This window comes from Pinus tabuliformis, chromosome 6, assembly GCF_031772625.1.
Source record: "Pinus tabuliformis cultivar Carrire ecotype Pingquan chromosome 6, CPIR1, whole genome shotgun sequence".
Lineage (NCBI taxonomy): Eukaryota > Viridiplantae > Streptophyta > Pinopsida > Pinales > Pinaceae > Pinus > Pinus tabuliformis.
This window is the reverse complement of record NC_142292.1, coordinates 435,595,053-435,617,912: the sequence shown is the minus strand read 5'-3', so window position 1 is coordinate 435,617,912 and position 22,860 is coordinate 435,595,053.

Genomic DNA, 22,860 nt, shown 5'->3' with positions numbered 1-22,860 from the left:
AATAGTCGTCATATAAGGGGAATACAACACCCCAAAACCATGGATTTCCATATACCTAGGTCTGAAATACCACTATTAACTTGACCTATTAAAGTTTACTCCCCTAAAGCTAGCTCTGAACCCGAGAGTAGTTAGTTTCAATAAATGGGTCAAATCTAAAGTGAGAAAGTATAGATACTAAATGTTTAATAACCATATTTAATATCTAATATTTGACCACCCTACATAATATCTAACCTGGCGAAGCCATGTTGTTAAAGAGTTAGCCTCTTAAACCCTCACATCTTGCCTCTAAAGGCCTCCCACACATTTACCCTCAAAATATCCATCTAGAGGAAAGACCTAGTATAATATACATGCACACACACATATATAGAATTGTATATATTTGGCACAAGATATTGATATCCTATGGTATTGGCCCATGGAGTAGTAAATTCTATTTGGTTTTTTTACCTTAATTTCATTTAATTATTAATTTTATTTTTATATAATTTGATTGAGTCAAAATGTTTACACCTTCCATAATAATTTGAAGATGCCTCTCCAATAAATTATCTATCATTAGAAGCATATTCCAATATCCAACTCTTAATTGGAATTATCATATGGAATAGTGGTAACCATGTTCCAAGTATAACTACTTTCCTAATGAATCTAATATACAACTTCATAAGTAGAAAAAAAACATTAGTACGCTAGCAAACAGTAAACAATTAAATTGATTAACCCCATTTGTTTTATACTCACCTAATGACACTTACATTTAATAAGAAATCATTGGATGCTAAGAAACTATGTTTGTGCACAAAGATCTATCCACTATAATAACACCAATTTTTTTTTCACAGCACAACATCTTAGATACACAACTAGTTTTATTATTAATTATAATTATAAATATGCTTATTAATTTTATAATTTTAATTTTAGTTTTAGTTTTATGCAGTTTCACATGTCAAAATGTTTTATTGATAATTATAACTATTAATTATTATTATTATTTAATTTATTTATTTTTTTTTTATTTTTTTAGAGACTAAAAATGGTTAAGTAACATTGCAACATCTCCCATACTTTTCTATATTTAATTTTAAAAATATTATGAAATAAAATAAAAATACAATATTAATAAAATATTTTAATTCCTTAATGACTTGTATTTTTTTGGCATAACCTATTTATAATCCTTGATATTGGCTCATGGTATTTTAGCAAAGGCTATTTATAAATATTAATGGTAAAACAAGGCTCAATATACATGTTTAATAATCTTGTTATATTGTAAAATTAATATAAGTATTACTATTTTATGGTAAATTCCCTCCTTCACGCATTCCCGCTCACACTTCTCAAACATCCACACACCATGGGTGAGCACCATCTCAAGTGGCTCCTAGTGGCCCCTCTCGAAACCTTAAAGCAGCCTCAAATCACCCTTCTCAGAATAACTTCTCTCTTAGCTGATCAGCTTGAGAATGAAAAGCCAATAATACATGTCGTTGCGGCCGGCCCCATCTCTAGCAGCAATGGAAGTGGAAACAAGTTCTCAAAACCCCAAGAATAAAGAAGCGGGTAAATGCTATACCATTGAAGAACAATCTACATAGAAAGAAATCCATTAAGTTCTTTCCCTAGTCCACCACACATTAGAATACAATGTGAAGATGGACCAACTCAACTATGATGAGAGGGTTATGGTTGCATTCTTGCGAAACTCATGTCCAAATATCAATTGACTCACATTCCTAAGGATTAGCTAGATCATGCAGAATGTAAGTTAGGCTCTTGGAAGAAAGAAAATTGAACCACGAGTTAAGTCATCCATGAATATGGGGCAATATTAGGGGCCAATTTAAATGCATAGGCTCCCTTGGCAAAGTTTAGCTAGCAGTGGTTTATGGCCCTACACTACCACAGACAAAGGTGGATTTTCTCTCAAGTTTCCATCGCTTAAAGGATATTTTGGGGGACACTAATTGGATCATGGCATGGGACTTCAACCTAATTAAGGATGTGGGTAAGAGAAAATGAGGAATTAGGTAGCTCGATCAGGTCCCCATTTCCTTCGAGGAGACTATCCAAGACATGGACATAGAAGAAATTGACTTCAAAAATGACTCCAAGTGGAATAATAGATGGGTAGGTAAGTGATGAGGCCCATCAATAGCAACATTAAAAAGGTCATGATGCCATCCTCCAACTTTACAACTATCTATTTCTCACATTTATTTACGTATTTTGTTAAAATATGTTTAGGGAGAAGGATAAAACTTGTTCGTCGTGTCATGGGGCTTAATATGGTTTAATTGATGAAAATTGAGCAATTTTTTAAATAATTTTTATGTAGGGGCTTGTAGTAGATAGAAAGGTGGGGGTTTTTCACCTCTTTAACTCCCTCAATCAGTCAAAGATCATAACACTCTCTCTCATTAACTTGATGTCATTCGTAGCTAAGCAAGTGAAAGTAATGAGGAACAAGATCGACCATTCTCAAGTTGTAGGAGACCAATATTCCTATTTTGTAGGGATATGCTAGTAGCTACCCTCTTGTATAAATGAGATTGTAGAAGCACTCATTAGGACTGAATTTGTTTTTCATCTAGGTGGCTATTGAGCTCAAGAACTTAGCATTGTTATTTTTACTGTTATTTGATTTATTACACATTGATTCAATGATAATGAGAGGCTTCTTATTGATTCATCACTGAGTTAGTTCGATAGGAATGAGGATTTTGGATTTTCACCCAACCTAGTCTCTTAGGTCTCTCTTGTGTATTTGTATCTATTTTAGTTTTAGAGTATTTTTTAGTTTCTTACATTTCAATACAGAATAATCCATCATAATTTGTGACTCCATCCTCTACCTCACTTCTCTCATCGGAGAATCAATACAAGGATTTACAACCAGAGTGAAAAAATATTATGTTTATTTTTTCTTGGAAGAAAATTTGTGTTAGTCATCTTATTTTTCATGTGATTGTTGTACCTTAGGGGTTCAGGTATCTATTAGATGAGAGTTCTGGCATAGATTAGATAACATTTAAATTCAACTCATCTTTTCCCCTACTAGTTGTTTCATTTTTTCAATGATAAATGGGTGTATGCATGTGATGATTGTAGGGTTGTTTGGATCTGTAGGGAAGGGAACCTTCCCCTCCTCCATCTTGGGTTCCCTCACCTCCTCTTGTGAACCCCAAATTCTGTCCCGAAAGATATGTTTCATGAGATCATTTTCCTAGTGTGACTAAGAGCATCCCTCCTAGTGCAAGACAAGCCTTCCAAAAGGCTCTTGGCTTATCTAGGGGCTTTTGCCACCGTTCAATCATTATATGATAATGAAGGAATTGAATTTCTTCCTATATCTAGCACCAGAGTCTCAAGTGATGGTTCAAAGTGGAGGAATCATAAATTTCTCTTGAATGTGCCATAATATAAAGCTATCCATGGGACAATATGTGTTGAATAGTTCAATGCTTTCCATTCCAATGGGTGGTGTTGATGTTGTACTAGGAGTCCAATGGCTACAACCTTTGGTTATTATTGCTCTTAATTTTCAAGAACTTTCCTTAAAAAAAAATTGGGAGCAAAGGGAAGTTGAATAAAGGGGTATTGCTGGGAAATCAGGAAAGATAATAAGCTCTTACAACATGACAAAGCTTCTAAAGAAAAAACAATGGGTAGTAATTGCACAATTATGTTCACTAGAGGTCCCCACATTGAAATCATCTATTTCTCGAGATCTCCAAAAGAATTTGGACAATTATTCCAAGATATTTGAGACTCCCAAAGGCCTCTGACCTATTTGTGATCATGATCATGTTATTCATTTGATTCCATGATGTGTGCCTCCAAATATCAGGCCTTATAGAATTATTATAGTGTTATGACTATTACAATGATAAATATGATGGTCCCTTTATAGTATGAGAAAAGTGTAATAATGACTTCATTCAATGAAACATCTACAATATTAAAGAAGTGTGTAGAAGGTCCCGAGTTAGATCTTCTTGCTAGACCACTAATTACAATTAACAACCTATCTTAATTATTCAGTGGTTGTGTTATACTTTCTCTTCCATAATAGATTATTCCTTCAAAAATGTCCCTCTTTTGTTAAATGCAGGAACTCCTCCGATTTTGTTCCTTTTAAATGATATACATTCTCAACATGTCCTCCAAAATCATATTGTTTCTCTCTCTTTTTCCATCTGTTTAGAACGATATCCTATACTCAAATTTATTTATGTTCCCATGCCCTCATATAAGCCCTTCCAAAATGTTGAGGTGAATTTTACATCCCATGTTACACTATAACCTTTGGTATCCATGTAGTCGAAAAATATCTTTCATGAATATATTAGAATTTTGTGTCATGCCATAAGTAGATTTCACTAGTATGAAATGGGCTTCCTTACTTAAAATATCCATGACCATGATGATGGAGTCATGTTTCTTCTTTGTCCTTGGTAGTTCTGTGATGAAATCTAAATAAATTATTTCCCACATTAATTGAAGGATAGGTAGTGGATTCAATAACACTATAGGGTGTTGATGATAAACCTTTACTTATGGACACTATAAGCATTTTGATAAATATTCAGCCACCTTTTTATTCAAACCTGGCAAAAAGAAATTCTTCCTTAATGTTGGGGTCATCTTTTGGTACCTAGGATCTCCTGTGTATGGTTTATTATGATATTGATCAAGTACAATTTGTTTCAAGGCATGTACACTTGGATACAAGATTTTCTTGTTAATCAACAACTTTTTCATAATTTAATGTCACTCACTATGGAAGTCCTAATTTTCTCCATTGAATTTGTATTAGTACTAACAACAAACACTTCCATTACATTTTAAGCCTTTTTGTTCAAAGTGTCCACTATATTGTTTTCCTTCCCTTTTATGTGTTTAATGTCGAATTCAAATTCAATAAGAAATGCCATCCACCTCGCCTTCATAGCATTAAGATTTGGTTGGCCAAAAAGATATTTTAGGCTGATATGATCAATTATCCAAGTTAATTTCTTTCCTAAAAAAAATTCCTCCACATATTTAAAGCATGTATAAAAATAACTAGATCTAAATCATATACAACATAGTTTCCATCATGGGTTTTCAACATTCTAGACTCATAAGTTATCACTGAATTGGATTTCATCAAAACACCCCTAGCGGTTCCATACAAGCATCAATGAAAACTATAAATTATTTATTTTGATCTACAAGTTTTAATATGGCAGCCATTGTGAGTAGATGTTTTATCTTATCAAAAATCTTCTAGCATTTAATATTCCACTCAAATTTTACTCCTTTTTTTGTAATGATGTGATAATATATTATAATTTTGAAAATCCCTCTATAAATCTATGGTAATATCTTACAAGTCCCATAAATGATCGATCAATAGATACGTCCTTTGGTATGGGCCAATTAACCATGGATTTAACATTTTCAAGGTCAAATGTTAGTCCTTCCCTAGAAATGATGTGGCCTAAGTATTGTATTCTAATTTTGTAGAACTCACATTTTCTAAATTTACAAGACCAATTTTGAGTGTTCCTTATGTTCTTCTTCATCTCTGGAATATATCAGAATGTCATCAATGAACACCAACACAAATTTGTCTAAATATTTGTTGAGCATACTATTCATCAAGCACATAAAGGTTGTTGGGTAATTCATAAGGCTAAAGTGCAACACTACAAACTCATAGTGTCCATATCTGGTCCTAAATGTTGTCTTATAGATATATTAATTTTTATCCTTAATTCATGATATCTAGTTATTAAGTCAAATTTGGAAAGCATGGTTGCCCCTCTAACTTTGTCAAAATATCATCAATGTAGAGCAATGGATATTTGTTCTTGATAATTAACTTGTTTAATTGTTGGAAGTTGATACACATTCTAAATGTACCATCATTTTTGTTTACAAATACCATAGGATCCCCCCACGATAACACGTTAGGTGTTATATAGACTTTGTCTAATAGTTTTTACAGTTGAACCTTCAGACACAATAATCTAGGTGGAATCATTTCGTAAGGTCTTATAGACATTGGGGTTGCACCCGGTACCAAATCAATGGAAAAATATATATCTCTATTTGGTGAAAAACTTGGAATTTCCTCTAGAAAGACATCTCATAGCTCCTTAATAACTGAAAACGTATCTATGTTTGGCTATCTTGCTAGTTACCTGCTTCTACATGAACCATAAACAATTGACACCCCTTCCATGCACTCTTTTTCATATTTAAGGCTGGAGTTTGTGTAGCTAATACGGGTTTTAATATGCCCTGAATTACTTGAGTTTTTCCTTGTTGATTCAACGTCTCATTTTTTTCTAAACAGTTTATAATTGCCCCTTTGTTTTCCAACTATTCCATTCTGATTAGTACATCATAGGATCCTAGGGGAAGAACATTGAGTTTCACCTCTATGAAATGCCCATTTAAATTAAGATTAGATTTCCTTGATTGGCTTTTCACTCTTCTCTTAGTGCCATTTGCTAACTATACCAAGTAGGAAGTCTTATAATTTTTTAGTTTTAAGTTTACATTTTTCTACCACTTATGACCCAATCTAAACTAAGCTAGTCGTTGGGTCAATTAAAAGAGAAACAGGTTCACTGGAAATAATACCTTTGATCTCAGTCATTGTAGACTAATGTTTCATTTGTCTATCCTCCCAGGCTACACTTGTTATGGGACTATTTCTGGAAATATCATTCACTATGGTGGCTTCATGGACAACTTGAAAATTTTGAATGGATCTGGGATTATGGGTATCGTCCCTTAATAAATTAGGTTCACCATAACCGTGACACTTCAATGGCTCATTTTTTTTACCTCCTCCATTATTTTTATTCTACATGTCTATGAGTTTTTATCTAGCTTGAGATTGGGCTCATTAATTCCTTTTCCCCTTGCTAACATTTTTCCATTGATGGTCCTTTCCAAAGTGTTTAAGATATCGAGGCTTTTTCATTTTTCTCCAATAGCATGTTTGGCTCTGTATTTATTTTACAAAAACTTGGAATTGTCTCCCTTACCCCTAAACTGATCATAAAACAACCTTTCCTTTCTAATAGCTTCATTAATTGTCTTAGGATTATCGAACTCAAATAATTTCTTGGAACTGGTAAAACTTGCCACAAAATGTCCATAGTTATCTATACCAACCTTAACTGATGATACTCTTTCACATGGTAATCATAATAAAACTCAATTAAGTAGCAATTTTTACATTGCTTCTCAAAATTCCTCCCACAATAGTGTTTATTCTTTGAATATGTACACATTTTTAGCTTCTTCTCACCAGAGAGAAACTTTTCCATGTAATTGATAAATGGTGAATATCGCTTTTAATTTTCTCTCATATCTGTAAACTTGGAAATATTTTGTCATATTAAGTAACCATTCTTGTCTGTCTCCCTCCTTTTCTCCAACAAAAGTAGGGGGCTTGTTTTTCCTAAATTCCCATTATAGTTCTATTTGTTTGATTTTCTTCTGTGTTATGGGATATGTTCTATCAGAGGCCACCAAGCTTTTATATTTCTATAATTCTATGCCCATTTTTCTCATTTCAACATATCAGGTTCCACCATTTTATGTCTAGACAATTCAATCATCCCTCTGATCATTCTTTCTGATTCCTCGCTAGCCTTTAATAGCCCTTAATTACTTTTCCTCAAATATTTTATTTCCTTTTGCTTATTGCTAATCACGTCCACAAACTGGGAAGTTATTTGTGTAGTCTCATTTCCCAATTTGACATACAAATATTCATGTTCATTGATGGTTTGGGCCTCCTCTCCCATTTTGATGTAATTGTATCCTTTAGGTACTTACCTTGTAATCAAAATAAAAGTAGTTGTTAGTTCTTTCTTACAACAACTTATTAAGTTATACAATTATTTTTAATGTCTGTGTTTTCTGTGGTGATTCGTTAAGGTCATAGTGGTAAACATGGGCTTTGATACCATCTATCATGTCTCTATAGCAATTTTTTATTCTTTTTACTCACACTTATTTTCCTCTTTCATTAACATCCAATTACGATATGCAACTATACTTTACTATATATAGGTATTGTAGTTGATATTAATATATTTTAAACTTAGATTAAGGGTATTAAATCACTTCCCATTCCAATTCTTATGCACAATGTTCCGTCATTTTGATTAAATACTATGTTAACAACGTTTATTTTTGTTAACATCATTTAGCTTTGGAGGCTTCTTAATAGTCATTTCCTTGGTCGCTAATTTATCTTGTCATTATTAGTGGTATATTCATACTTTATATTTGGGTATGCCTATTGTTATAGACATTTTTGTGCCTTATAGCATGAAGCATGAAATGTCAATAATCTAAGGGATCCAAAGTCCCTAAACATGTTGTTCCTACCCCTAGAGGAACAAGGTCAGCAAACCACAGCACTGAATATCAGTTCTCCACCTGAAAACACTCAAAAACAAGCTAATTCTAGATCATGTCAACTACTCCACTGAGCATCTGCGCTGAATGTAAACTGCTCCACTGTGTACCTGCGCTGAATGTCAACTGCAAAGAAGGCCACCTGCGCTGGGCGAGTTTGGCCAAGTGGCACAGTCATTCCTCAAGGTGTCAATGCCCAGGAAGCTTCCAAAATGACACTTGGATCAGGGAATTCGACTTGTGATGAGTAAGAGGCTCTAGATCTCCAAGTGGAAGCAAGAACCTCCAAGTGGACTCAAGAACTAAAGAATAACTGAAGTGGGAGAGGACACTAGTCAGCTTCATGCCAGCTACAAGCTGACTCATCCTTTCTCCAAAACTCCTATATATAGAGCTCTCTCATGAGATCTGGGGCAGGCTGGAATCTTGTGAATGTAAGGAAGTGCTGTTGGTTTGAGTATAGAACTATTGGGTGATTTGCTTGAAGGAGGTGAAGAGGAGATTTCTTTCTGCTGGGAGGTGATGCTGGATTGGGCCTTTTATGGTTTTATTACTTCCTGAACTTTACTTCTTCCATTAATAAAGCATTTGAGGTTTTTCTATATGCATGTGTCTCAATGGTGTATTGCCATACTTGTGTATTTGATTTAATCTAATCCTTGAATCAATCATGAATGTATGCTTCTTGTAGTTGCCCTCTGTTTCCATTTTGCAAGATCTCGGTGTAGTTGGGCCAGTGAAAGAGCAAGGAGCTGGGAGCAAGCAGCAAAGAGAGAAGATTGGATCAATCATTAGCGGAAGACAACGGTTAGTGGATCTCTTTCTTCCCTCTCTTACATCTCATAAAGTAGTAATCGCGAATAGCTTTGCTTTGATTGTTGCTGAGGTACTATCACCCCTAGAGTGGGATAGGGTCATTCCGTATTGGATACTTTTCCCAACAACAAATTGGCGACTCCGCTGGGGATCGTATCTTGTTGGTTTTTTGTGTTTTTTCTATTCATTTCATAAACACAGGGAGTACCAAATCGAACTACATTTGGATCTTTCAAATGCAAATTAGAGGGCAGCTACTCTAGCTCAGTTTCTGGGCAAGTTTATGATTTGAAGAGCTGATCCAAAAGGACTCTAAATAGCTCTTAGTGATAGCTTTTCATCCTCCTTTTCATCCCTTAGTGTGTACTTGACTGATAGCATCTGATTTGGCCAAAAACTGTGAATTTTTGAGCAATCTGTGACCCGGAAACTGAGAAAAACGAAAGTTTGTCTCTTCAGTGCAGGCACTGTGAAGGCAGTCTGCATTTCAGCGCAGTTCCCGAAGGGGCTACCTGCGCTGAACCAGTTTTGCCTAGTGCTACTGGGGTTCCCTCCTGTTTATTGCCCTGTTTTCATCCTTGTTTTTGCAGCCTGTTACCAGTCAATGTACCTATCTGAAACCAACTTTCCTTGCCACTATTCTGCCCCGGTTGTGTAAAGAAACTGTGTTTGTTCTTTGTGTATTTCTTATATAATTTGTAGTTTCCCATAACGAAAGTAAACTAGTATTGCTGTGGCCTCTTAGATCTAGACCTGTGATAAGTGTCATTTTGATCTTAGGAGTTAGTTTATTTGCTGTTCATAGCTGATTGAGCTTTTGCTTTCGTCATATGGTTTGAATTCATACATTTCTAGTGTCGAAACAAGTAAATCTTAAGGTGTCTTTTGATTTTGGACAAGCTTGTTTGCTTTCGCTTGAAATTGAATTCGAAGTTATACAACAGCTTTCTTTTTGTATTACACCAACATTAAGAAAGAGAAAAGAAATACCTGCATTGTGCATGTGCATTTTGACAGTTTGCATGTTGATTTAGGAAAAAGTGCATTAGTGTGTGCTCTATGATCTGTGTGAAAAGGTCACGTCTTTCTTTTCCCTCAGTAGTTAAGATTTTCAAAGTTGAAAGATTGAAAAGCTTGCTTATCATCTTAGACTGCATTTAGGAGTGTTACTATACATCTCGTGGTGATCCATAAAGGCAAACTGCTAAACAAGATCAACCTTAAAATAAATTGAATTTACATAACAACGCATTGAAACATAACGCAAACACATAGAGGTCTAAGCTAGAGACGTGTTCCGGCGTCGTTAAACGTGATATCTTAGCGTTGAGTGGTTGGGTGATTCCTCCACGGTGAAGCGATAAGTATCAATACGGACTTGTGCTCCCACGTACCGTCACGTATATATTGGGAGACCCCTATAGGAACAAAGCCTTTATCCATAGGAAGCCGTGTCGGCCGCCCTACTAATTGCAATGCAGTGAACATAGCATTCACGAAGATCGACCACCCGTACCGTAAAACGTATTATGTGGTTTTGCGAAAGGTTTGGCACACCCTCTGCCTAGATCTCCAGAGCAGTTTCTTTTGGCCTTTTTCAAACTCTATAACTGAAAAAGTCCATCCGAGCATTTGTCACTTTGGGCTCGTTAAAACATCGAAGGAGACTAGAGTCATCTTTAGCTTTTTCTCGACTCTTAAAAAGTGAAAAAGCCAGTTGTGTCTAAAGCGTCGTTATAAAATTTATTTTAAACAGAACATAATCACCTCCTATTCCTGCGTTGATCTGTAGGTTGAGAACATGGAACGCCCCAACCAAGGAATTCCACATGATGGAAATCCTAGTCCTTTCTCCTCTTGGGGAGAAGTTGGTGTGCCCCACATGGCCACATTGTCTCTTCTAGGAATGACAATTGGCCTGCCTATTTGGCTATTCTCAACCAATGTAGTTTAGAACACCATGGTTCCTGAACAATCGAGTCAATAGTTAGATGAGTCTAGAGCTGCCCACTAGCCTTCTACTTCCTATAACTCTTCCTCCAATCCTTCATCTTCGCAAGGTAGAGCCGGCAAAAGCCAAGCTCCCATGGAGAAGAAGGAGAAGAAGAAGAGAGAGAAGAAGAAGAAGGAGCCTAAGGCAACTGGGGGCAAGCAAAAGACATCTGACAAAAATCCACACACAGCACAGACCGGGCCTAAATCGCCATGTGTCATATGTAGAGGAGACCACTTCTATAGAGATTGTCCCTGTATTCCTCGGATACTAAGGGACTGGTCCCCTCGGTTGCACAGTTCGGGAGCATCAACCTCTGATAGCCATGTTGAATGCTTACCATCAACCAGCGAAAGTGAAGGTTCAAGACAAAGAGGGAGAGCAAGATTCCCCTGCAGACTGTGTGAAGGTGATCACGCCATCCACCATTGTCCCTTCTTAGACGAAGCGAAGAGAGTTTTGGAAGATCGCCCGGTTTCACCGTTGAGACTTCCTCTTGGATACAAAAAACTCGTGCCAAGTCCTTCGTTGGTTGAAAACACAGCTGGCCCGCTCAAGTGGTCAGCTGAAGCGTCAGTCATTGAGAATGAACCTACTGAATCCAGACCGGACGAAAGTCCAAAGGTCGAAACGGCAAATGACCCAGTTCTTCCTTCAGAGGTTTCATCCTCAAATGACACCGTCACTGAAGATTCATCTTCAAATGACACCCTCACTGAAGAGAATAAGGATGACACCGTCCAGATTCTTTTCATCAACACAGACTCTGATGAGCGTCAGGGCAATGTGCCCATTCCTTTATCGCACGAAGGAACATCGTCAGGGTCGTATCCGGCCGTGTATTCGGTCCCACCACCAAGCAACCTAGTTGTGTCCTTTGATTGGAACCAACTAGGTAGACCCCGGTTGCCAGCCAGTGTACCATTTAGAATCATAGTCCAAATTTATAGAATGGTAATGGCTGGAACTATCATTAATGAAGGGGCATCTGTGAGTATCCTTTCCTCTATTGCTTGGAAAGCACTGGGTTCCCCGGCGCTTTTGCCTGAGATAAGAAATCTCTCGGGTTTCGATAAAGGAACCAGTCGACCATTAGGGATCCTCCCCAATGTGCCTGTTACATTGAAAGGGAAGACCGTTCAAATGAACGTGATGGTCATTCAAGGACCCTTGGATTATAACCTACTCCTTGGACGAGACTATATATATTGCATGGGAGCAATAATCTCCTCGCTCTTTAGAGTAATGTGTTTTCCACACGAAGGAAAGGTGGTCAAGCTCGTAGACCAACTTTCATTTCCAGGATCACGCATCGCAAATAGTCATATACCAACCCTGAATGGTCTATTCAATCAAGAAATGTCTCCACCCCCAGTCCTCCTTCCCGATGAGTGCGAGTGATTCGGAAAGATGGGACTGGAACCCAGGGGGCATGCATCCTAGTCTGCTTCGGGCAGAGAAAACCTTGGGTATAAGATAGAATTTCCGCGGGAGAATATGACTAGTCCATACCCCGTCCGTGGTTGGAAGAGGGGTTGTTATAGAATAGGATTCTTTTGTCAAAGTTACGTGTTTGACAACAGTCATTCACCCTGTTATCACTTAGAATTTCAGTCAATGTACTACAGTCCATGTACATAATGTTATCCCAAAGTTTTCATTGTCATGTGTGATGAATGGTTATAGTCTTGTGTGTAGTATTTAGGGATCATGTTTTAAAAAGGTGTTGATCTGAATCATTGCAAAAAACCGTTAGTCAATCTCCATCATAATTCTTTAAAGCATGTCATATCTTGTTTGCGTCATTGGTCCTTTGCGCAGTTTCGCAGCGCAGTTTGATTGGCCAATCTGGCAGCGTAATGATGTTTCCGCCTTTTCGTAGCGTGTGATGTATCAGCCATTTCGCAGCAAATTCTGTCCATTTATAGCTGCTTGCGCTACGAAATCGGGGATTCGGGGTTTATGCAGCGCATTTTCTTGAAATGTCAAGTCTGGGGGGATGAGTCATCAGGTCCGTTCATAGGTTGTCAGTTAATGTCCTCTCCAAGTCATTTTTGGTCATCATTACGCTATGAGGTTCAAAATCACGCACCTAAATATCATTCAAAGTGATTTATGATGCATGGTTGTATTGTGATAGTTGTAATTAGTGCGGGAACTATTTTGTTTATATGACAAAATCATTGAAGCGAGAGGGAGCCCGAGTTTCCATTTAAAAGGACCTGTTTGCAAGCGAGCCTGTATACCAAAGTCTAAAGTTCTTTTCTGAGTTGGAGCTGCTGTTAGTTTTCTGCTCGAAAGTTTGCAAAGTAAAATGGAGAAAAGGGAACATCGATCCGGTAGGTGCCAAAGAACAGAACCTGTGGGGCTGGATATTACTTTAAAGGATGAAGGTGTTGCCAGAGCTTTTAAAAACGCTGGTTGCTGGAGGTTTTGTGAGAAGTTGCAAGGAGGGCACACAGAGGTAACAAAAGCTTTTGCAATGAATTTTACTGGTTTAAACTCTAAGGTGTTAATGCTAGAATTCCCTGTATCCCCAGAAGCTATTTCTAATGTGACTGAGATCCCTAGAGGTGGAAATGAATGGTTCAAAAACTTTAAATTCGACATGAGCCCGTGTAAGGAATTTTTGAAGGAACCTTATGTAAATGAGGATCTCACGAAAGCTGTGCCAAGGAGTTACGTGAAAGAACATTTTGCTCTGCTTCTCACATGCATCCAAAAGTATTTAACATGTGAAGGGAGGTATAATAAAGTGTACTCATATCATTTTAAGCTTTTGTTACATTTCACAGGCAAAGCATCAATTGATATCCCTTTCTACTTATTCAGAAGCCTGAGTAAAATGTGTGATAAAATTCAGTTGAAAAAAGATAACTGTGAGACATCACTGTTCCATCATGGTTTGGTGAAGTTGTTAGTATTAGATGGTTTGCAGAAGATTGGAAGAGATTGGGATTCCTTTATTTTTATGGCGGGCTTTCAGAGCAAGACAGGCCTAACTCCATTGCCTGTTAAGGAAAAGGAGAAAACGATTGAAGAACCTACTCTTGCTGAGATTAGGAAGGAGGTGAAAGATCTAAAGAAGTCCAAAACCAAGTTGAAGAAACCAGTCAAGCCTGTGATGATCAAGGAGACACCTAAATCATCATCAAAAGAGAAGGTTAAACAGAAGAAGGATGCACCTGCACTAAGTGAAGTTGAAAAGGGATCAAGAGTAAAAACCAGAGGTCAGTTGAGCAAGGAAAAGGGTAAGTCAATTGCTGTTGAAGAGAGTCATGTGTCAAAAGCTAGTTTAACTAATTTACTTGAAGCAATTGAACTTGAACAAGATCAGTCAGTGCAGATTGAGCCAATGGAACTTGAACAAGATCAGCCAGTGCAACCAATGCACATTGACTTAACCCAATCTTCACCAGAGAGCATGAAGAAATCAAAGGCTTCAAAGAGGTTACGGTTTGAGGAGCCAAGTGAAGAATATGTGTTTAAACCAAGGAGGCCAATTACAAGAAGACAAATGAAAGAGGCCGAGAAAGTGCATAAAGAGGAGGCAGCTGTAAAAATGCCTAGTACAGAGTTTATTGAAATTTTGACTAAAACAGTGCATGCAGCCAAAAGTAAAGACAAAAGTAAAAAGGTTGTTATTAGTCAAGGAGGGAATGTCATTGCTATCAAAAACCAGGCAGGAAAGACCAAAGAAGTGGTAACTCAGACAAAGAGTCTTTCTAAAGAAAGAGCAATGAGATATGCAAGTTATAGGAGGGCTGTATTAAAGGGCAGCACAAGTCTACTGAAGCAAGCTGACTCAAGCTCTGATGTATTCTCATGGATGATACCAGCACTTAAACAAGCAAAACATGTGAGAAAGCTGAACATGTGTCTGAGATCAGAAAATAAGGCTTTGAAGGAGGAGGTTAGCAGTTTGAAGAAGAAGCTAGGTAAACTAGCTCACTGACTTAAGAAGAAAGGTACTTTTCAAAGTTTTGATAAATTTTGGTTCAACTTCTATCATTTTGAAGTTATTTAGGTCCCTATGCACCTGTACAAATATCTGAAGAAGTCATGACTTTAAGCTGAAAGCGCTGCAAGATGAATATGTTTTGTTTTGGCAAGAAACAGTAGTTTCGTAGCGCGCTACGAAACTACTGTAGAACGCTGTTTTATAAGGAAACAATGAAAATTAATGATGAGGTCAGCGAATTTTGAAAGGAATGTTTTGAGGACAGGAGGGAGATTATACATGAATATCATAGCAGCTTAAATGGTGACAGGTGTGAGTTTTGAAGGAAAAGTGAAGTGTTTTGTTTTTTGCTAAAGTTCTCTTAAAGGCACTTTATGACCGAAATACTAGGGTTCTGGTAGGGTTACGGAGATTTTTGGCTAGCACACCTGTTCACTCCACAAGGCATCCAGATCATAAGGAATATGGTGTTATGCGTGGTTACTAGAGGATTAAAGAGTTTGAAGTGTGGTCTTTTAATGGTAAAGATGAATGGAAGACAGGGACCGTGAAAATAGGGTGTTCAGGTGTACTAATTTATGAGTCATCTACACAGCTAGCACCCGAAGATCAGCTCGTTCAATGAATGTTCCTCAACATATCTCAGCCACAACAGAAATTGTACAGCTGTCAAGGATCCAAGGAGAATCATGCATACGAGGAGATGGAGTTGGATTTGAAATATAATTGGGATTCTATGTATTTACAGCCCAACACTTCATGTATTTAATTAGTTGGTTTAGAAATAGATAAGGGTAATTAATGGTAGATCATCAAGTTCTCCCTTCATGCTTGTGGAGGAGACTCAAGATAGCTGTAGTTTTGGTTTTCCTATATATGGTGAAAACTCTGATGTAAGTAGGGTTGGAGATTTATGAAAAACAGAGTTTTATTTTGGCTGATGTAAAAGACTTATTACAGTAATAGAAAAACAGCTGTTGTTTCTTCTCAAGATTCTCAATAGATTATATTGTTCAAATGTAATGGTGGTTTATTCTCTTAATGTTCTTTTACAGCCTTGTTACAGCATAATCACTCAGAATTCATGTTTAATGCTCTGACTTCCTGTATGCTTGGCAAGCTGTGGTTTATGCAAAGTATGTTTGAACATCTGATGTAAAGAGCCTTGACTTCCATGAAATAACTGTGCTTTTGTTTACTGAATGTGTGAGACTCCATAAGCCCAATGAAGACTAATTTGATATTTGTCCAACCAGCTTATTTTCATGTGTTGTTTAAAGAGTTAGCCATCTTTCCTTGTCCTAAATCCATATTCATGATCTGTGAGAGAGCCCTCTCTGACTAAGGAGGCTAATCCTTGGTCTGAAGTCTGGTTGAAATAGTTACATGAGACCTTGCTAGGTAGCAGCCCTTAGTACTGATCTTGTGATAACACACCCTTGTCTATTTCGGTAGACATTGCCGAGGAAGTGTTTAGTTTGAAATATTAATAGAACAATCTTTGGGTAACCTGAAAGAGGTAAGCCTCACCCTTTAAAACAAATGTTTTGATGGATAAGTAGGGGCAGCCTTGAAATTCTACTTTATACCTGGGGGCATGCAACCTTTCGGAGTGCAAGCAAGGGGCGACTATTTATTTTTTAAATTTTTAGGTCCTCCCTTTAAACCTGTAGGTCTAACCCTTTAAACTCGTAGGATTAGCCGTTTCCGAACTTGCATAAAGAAAGGATGAGAGGGAGCAAAGCTTAGTGAAGATGAAGCTCTATAAAAAATAGAGATCTCACAGGAGACATTCTTATCTTATGACTGGTATTATCGAGCAGTTTTAGCATAAAGTTCATGCTCGTTAAAAAATAAACGCAAGATCCGAGCAGTTTTAACGCGGTCTTCATGCTCATTAAAAAATAAATAAAAGCAGTGAGCAATGTTTACCCCAGAGTTTAAGCTCATTTTTAAATAAAAAAATGAACCTATTCCGGTAAATAATCTCTGTGATCGTAAATTTATTAGCCATAAAAGCCTTGGTCGTGTTTTGCACCTGCCACCTCCATTCCATTTGGCCGATCGTTCACCTCCATATGATTGTTTACCTATTTTGAGGAACAGCTGCGAAGAGTGATTTCACCTAGCCATCCTTGTGACACTGCCGTGATTGGAAAATTCCAACCTGTACCTGGAATCTGCTGCTATCCCTATTTATCACTCGTTCCTCAAAAGACGAGTCTTCTTTGAGCTCTTTTCATATGACTCGTAAAATATGAAAAGTTTGCCGAGTTTTGGCCTTCCAGCTCGTTAAAGTGACCGGAAGAGCTACCCCTCCTCTAGATTTTAATCTTTTTGGACCTGAGGGATTATTACACAAAAAGGTCGAGCACTTGTTTTATTCGGCTCGTTAAAGTTATCGAAAACTCATCCCTTCTGTATTGTTTTATACTTTTTCAGACTTAAGGGATTAGATGACGAAAAAGGAATTTTGGAGTTAACTTTCTGTACCTTTTCAGACTCTCTAAAAATGAAAAGGACCGATTTTTCCTTGTCGTTAGACTCGTTAAAATGATTAAATAGCGACAAACTTGTCTTTAGACGAGAACGAGTTTCCCTATCGCTAGGCTCGTTAAAACATAGCGATGGGCTTGCCCGAAGGGCAGGTTATAGAACAAGCATATGTTATCCTCCTCAAGCTTGACAAAAATAAAGAGGTACTGGTCAGAAATGACTGGGGAAAGATTGGGAGAACCTCAAAGCTTTAATGGTAGCAAGTCGCTCTTTAACATGACACTTTTCCTCCGTAACACATCGGGTTGGGTTGTTTCATTCACCGGTCTCATCACCATGGTCTTCGCCAAACCATCCACTTTTGGGGTAATGCTACCGATCCATCGCATCAGTGTCGTTATATGTTCAAGAGATGTTGTCCAAAAAGAGTCAACCGTGTCCCATCCACTGCCATACATTATCCTTCATCTACCCATGATCGCCACCCTGAATCATATTTCACAGATTGTTTTCACCTCCACTAAAATCATTAGCTCCGTTCCGTGTCACTGATGTTGGATTCATTAAGGCCCTCCTTTGACGGATCGCTTCTTGTCGACTTCAGCTCATTATCCAAGAAGTTGATCTAGGAACAACCCCTTCAGTACTTTGAAGCTTGCATGCCTCAATGGCAAGTTTCTCACTTCCGGCGACAGGTATACATCAATGACCTTCGACCAGAAGATTTTGCGTGGTGTTCAACGCCAAGTCCTATATTCACACCACGTGAATTGTACTGCAGTACCTTGAGGGTCATTATCATTATCGGTGATTCCTCTCGCGCTTGTTAACGGTTCACATCATTGACCGGTAATCAAGCGATGTCTTTCCATGTTCGACTTCAGCGTAATTCTCACATGGATCGACTTGTACTTAGAGTGAAGATCAAACGAGTTTGAAGACCCCGGATCTAGTTTCATCCATCCGGGCTGCGATATATATTCAGGAAATATAAAGACATTTGATATGTACATCACTGCAGCAGATGATCATCCTACTCAAAGGATGATAATTTCAGCAGAGAATTATCAGTCTACCATCAGACGATCATCTGTTATATGCACCAAAATGAATTTATAAAGCTGAGCATGGGAATTCCCGCCTCCGCTAGATCATGAAAGCAGAATGAAAAATAATGTATTGTATTGTATTTTATTACAGGTCACCTCTCAGCGATTGAATGAACTTCGGATCCTCCTGATAAAGCATTTCACCCGATAAACGACCTCATACTTTAGGGGGCAACTGTTATAGACATTTTTGTTCTTTACAGCATGAAGCATGAAATGTCAATAATCTAAGGGATCCAAAGTCCCTAAACATGTTGTTCCTACCCCTAGAGGAACAAGGTCAGCAAACCACAGCACTGAATATTAGTTCTCCACCTGAAAACACACAAAAACAAGCTAATTCTGGATCATGTCAACTGCTCCACTGAGCATCTGCACTGAATGTCAACTGCTCCACTCTGTACCTGCGCTGAATGTCAACTGCAAAGAAGGCTACCTGCGCTGGGCGAGTTTGGCCAAGTGGCACAGTCATTCCTCAAGGTGTCAGTGCCCAGGAAGCTTCAAAAATGACACTTGGATCAGGGAATTCGACTTGTGATGAGTAAGAGGCTCTAGATCTCCAAGTGGAAGCAAGAACCTCCAAGTGGACTCAAGAACTAAAGAATAACTGAAGTGGGAGAGGACACTAGTCAGCTTCATGCCAGCTACAAGTTGACTCATCCTTTCTCCAAAACTCCTATATATAGAGCTCTCTCATGAGGTCTGGGGGAGGCTGGAATCTTGTGAATGTAAGGAAGTGCTGTTGGTTTGAGTATAGAACTATTGGGTGATTTACTTGAAGGAGGTGAAGAGGAGATTTCTTTCTGCTGGGAGGTGATGCTGGATTGGGCCTTTTATGGTTGTATTACTTCCTGAACTTTACTTCTTCCATTAATAAACCATTTGAGGTTCTTCTATATGCATGTGTCTCAATGGTGTATTTTTTTTTTCTAGGTTAAGACTAAACTAAGTACCCACGAGGAATTGAACCAGTGACCTATCGCAAGGAGTGTCTTAACAGCTCACCCATTCACCGTCAATCCAAAGCCCCGTGGGGTGTCTCAATGGTGTATTGCCATACTTGTGTATTTGATTTAATCTAATCCTTGAATCAATCATGAATGTATGCTTCTTGTAGTTTCCCTCTCTTGCCATTTTGCAGGATCTCGGTGTAGCTGGGCCAGTGAAAGAGCAAGGAGCTAGGAGCAAGCAGCAAAGAGAGAAGATTGGATCAATCATTAGCGGAAGACAACGGTTAGTGGATCTCTTTCTTCCCTCTCTTACATCTCATAAAGTAGTAATCTCGAATAGCTTTGCTTTGATTGTTGCTGAGGTACTATCACCCTTAGAGTGGGATAGGGTCATTCCGTATTGGATACTTTTCCCAACAACACCTATCTATACTTTGGTTCGGACTTCATTATAAACTATAAGATCTCTATTGTCACACGACGATCATATTTATTAAAGCCACATTGTGACTTTGTGGAGTCCACCAACTATTAACTCTATCTCACTTCACATGCCCCTTGTTTATCGTGCTTAACCTGGATGATTGCCATGCTTCCTAGACCCATGTGATGGCATGTGATTGTGTTCATTGTTATCATGCCACGTAGGCTCTACTCACATGATGGCAAGTCAATTCCCACCCATATACCATGGACAATCATGGTGCAAGGAAAGAAATCGACAGTTCAAAATTAAAGCCCTAAACTAAAATCCTATTCTTACACATACCCTGACAGTTTCTCTAGTGTTACTCTATTGTTGCTCACTACCAATATCATTTTCGTAACCCTAACTTAAATTCCTTATGAACATTCAACACTATATCCAGAATGCACAGGCACATATTCCTTCTCCATCTCTAGGTAATCCATTCATATTTTCATGATAAATGCTATTATATTAATTTCTTGGTGGAATCAATGGTGTATATTTATAGAAATTGGTTACTCTGTAGTATCATTTGTATGCCTTTTGTTGTTACTCATTACTTATATCTTCAAGGATTTCATGCCTCGTGAGAAATCGTTATTGTGAATCATCCGACCACATTCTATCCTAATTTTTCATCTACATGTAACCTATTTTTTAGTGTTTATCTCTTTTTATGAATAATACAAAGATTTTTATGTATGCCTAGCGTTAACCTATTAACTTTTTTTCCTGTTGAATATTTTTATTTGAATGTACGGTGATTCCTCTAGTTTCTCAAGGCCTAGATACTCTAAATCAATTTCTCATTCAGGAAAAAGGATTACCCACATTTCCCATTATAGATGTGCTCAAACTCATTTATGTTTCCTCCATTGAGTTACCCTATTGTAATATTCATAACACTATAATAATTCTTTTAGATCTTTCTTTATTTTTGTTCTACAAGTTGCAAGAACATCATCTATCTCTATAGGTATGCTGATTTAATCACCTTACTCCTGCATTGCTTTGAATCCATATATTCGCTTCAACCTGGTTGGAACTCTAATAATTTGGGGCATGGAATTTGTCTCACAGGTAAGAATGTTAGCTTCCTTTATTCTGAGAATATTGAACCCCCAATTTTAATTTAAGTAGAAAAGGAGTATAACTCTTTATTCCCCTACCTTCTTAGGTGGGTTCTTTTTCCTTTCTTGGTTTTGCCAAAAATGATATCTCCATTACTGGTTGTCTTCTACTATTTAGCTAAATTGAGAAGAAGGATATTGGTTCCTTGAGGTGATTGTAACCTCATTCCAGATGTTTTGATTCTGTATTTTCATTTCCTTGGGAGAGAGGGGTTACAAGTGATTTTTTTTACACCCTTCTTAAAGGGATACCATCATTTTTGTTTGATCTTAATGTTGCATTATTTTTATTGTATACCGAGAATTTCATATCGTGATGACAAGTTTAAATTAAAAAAATGAAGATCTCACCTTTCCTTCAAAAATGGATTCTAGAAACTAGTTCTCTTCATTTTCCCTAATATTCAACAAGGTATTATTGTTTTGTTCATGCAGATAAAGATATATATGTAAGTATATTTTGATATCTAAGTATATTTTGAGTTTACATATTACAATTTCCTACAAGAATGGTTTCAATATGATTTTTTGGAAAAGTGTGGCACCATATTGAATTAGTTTCCTCCTGTCTTGTTGAAAGAGTATTTACAAGTTAATATATTAGATATTGTACATGGTTTGACCTCAAATTCTCAAGTATAGGATGTTCATCATCCTATCTCCTTTACAACTACAATTTTGGAATGTCTATGTTATATTTTTAACTATATTTCAACATAAAACTTATTTTATTAACTTATTGACATAATCCTCATTACCTTATTATCAATATTGATTAGTGATTTCATTCCTTATTTAAACGTGGCTATATACACTTGGCGTGATTTAAATGGAAAAAAAAAATTGAGTTTTTATTTTAGTCGTAACTAGATTTGAAGATATGATTCAATTCCGACAAATTTTTCTTCTATTTCATATCAAAGCGAACTTACGCATGACTCAAATGAAAAGACATTTTGTACTCACAATTAGTTCAGTTTTTAAGGCTAAATAATTACTCTGAACATGGTACGAATTCAAGATAATTCACCCATACAATGTACCAATGGTAATATGACTCCCTTTTGTTTTACACTAATAATCTACCTAACTTTAACATGTGCCTAATCACACTGCCTCTAAATTTATTTTCATGGTTTTTAATACATTAGTGTATTTCATAGTTTATCTAAACTTTGAAGAATTTAATTTCCATTGCTATGAGCTACTCATGTCTTCCCAACTCTTCTACAAAACTGAAACATCATTAGAGAATAAAATATCAAACCCTGGTATAGGCATATAGTATTCTACCATAAGGATAACATGAATTAAAATAATATCTATATTATTTTATATCCTGCTTACAGAATTTACAACATCTAAATAATTGTATATATTTATTTACATATTTATAGCATTTATATCCTTATATACCTGTCTACATATTTGCTGTATAACACATAAATCCTTCTTGTTAACCATTAACTATGCAATAAAATAAATATCATA